Raw genomic sequence first — 1,425 nt, 5'->3', positions numbered from 1 at the left:
AACCAACATTTTCTATTAAAGCCGCAAATGCGTTTCCAAGACAGTCACTGGAATCATCAAAATGAATATTAAAATCTCCTGTAATTATGATTTTGTCAGAGTCTAAAATAATATCTGATAAAAATTCAGAAAACTCAGATAAAAATTCTGAATACGGGCCGGGAGGGCGATAAATAATTATAAATAAAACTGCTTTTTGAGTCTTTCTGTTTGGGTGATTTATAGATAGTATAGATTGTGAAATCTCAAACCTGTTGGAAACCATCTTATTTGCAGATGATACAAACTTGTTCTGCTGTGGAGACATCTTGGAAGAGCTATTGGAGGCAGCTGGAAGAGAACTCAATAAATTTAAGAGCTGGTTTGATTTAAATAAGTTAACACTAAACCTAAAACTAAGTTCATAATATTCGGTAACAGAAAAGCCAATACTGATAGGAAACTCATGATTAATAATGTTGGAATTGAAAGGGTGTCTGAAATCACATTTTTAGGGGTAATAATTAATGAAAAATTAAGCTGGAAGAAACACATAAACTATATTAATAACAAAATATCTAAATCTATATCTATACAATATAAAATAAACATTTCTTAAACCAGTAAAATCATTAAAATCTTGTAAATCTCATTTATTCATCCCTACATGACTTATTGTGTGGAGGTGTGGGGAAGCACATACAAAACATCTTTAAATTCAGTCTCTCTTCTTCAAAACAAAGCTATAAGAATAATCACCAACTCTCCTTACACTGAACCAACAAATCCACTTTTTATCAAATTAAAACTGTTGACATTTTTTGACTTGATTGATTTCAAAATAATCCAATTCATGTTCATAGTAAAAACCAAACAATTCCCAGAAAGTATCCAAAAGCTCTTCCAGTTAAGAGAAAATAAATATACGCTAAGAGGTACAAACATTTATGTCAAACCACCTGTTAGAACAAACATTAAACTCCACTGCATCTCCACAAGGGGGCGCAGTTATGGAATAATTGTAGGGAAGATATAAAAAGCTGTCAAACCTTACATAAATTAAAAATATTCATCAAATGTAATAAAATCAATAAATATGAATTCATTGGTAAAGATACAGTATGTTGAATGTTATATGAATATTAGTATGTATAAATGTTGTGATTGTTTTTCGCTGTTCTTTTTACTAATAAAATGTATTCTTTTTTTGTTCATGTAGCTCAATATAGTCAATGAGAAATTGTATATTTAATTTGGGCTCAAAAAGAACAAAGGGGCTTGGAGTTGATAAGCTATTAGCTTCATCCAAAGAACTTTTTCGAACTACGAACATCTCTTGTTGCATACAAGATTGATTGTGGGAGAAATTGCTTTGTTTTGCTTTGTTTCTTGTTTGTTTGCTTTTGCTCTTTTCATTTTCTCTGTTTTATCATTGTTCTTGTTAAA

Source organism: Oryzias melastigma, linkage group LG18 (assembly GCF_002922805.2).
Source record: "Oryzias melastigma strain HK-1 linkage group LG18, ASM292280v2, whole genome shotgun sequence".
In the NCBI taxonomy this organism is placed as follows: Eukaryota; Metazoa; Chordata; class Actinopteri; order Beloniformes; family Adrianichthyidae; genus Oryzias; species Oryzias melastigma.
This window is presented reverse-complemented; position numbering follows the sequence as displayed.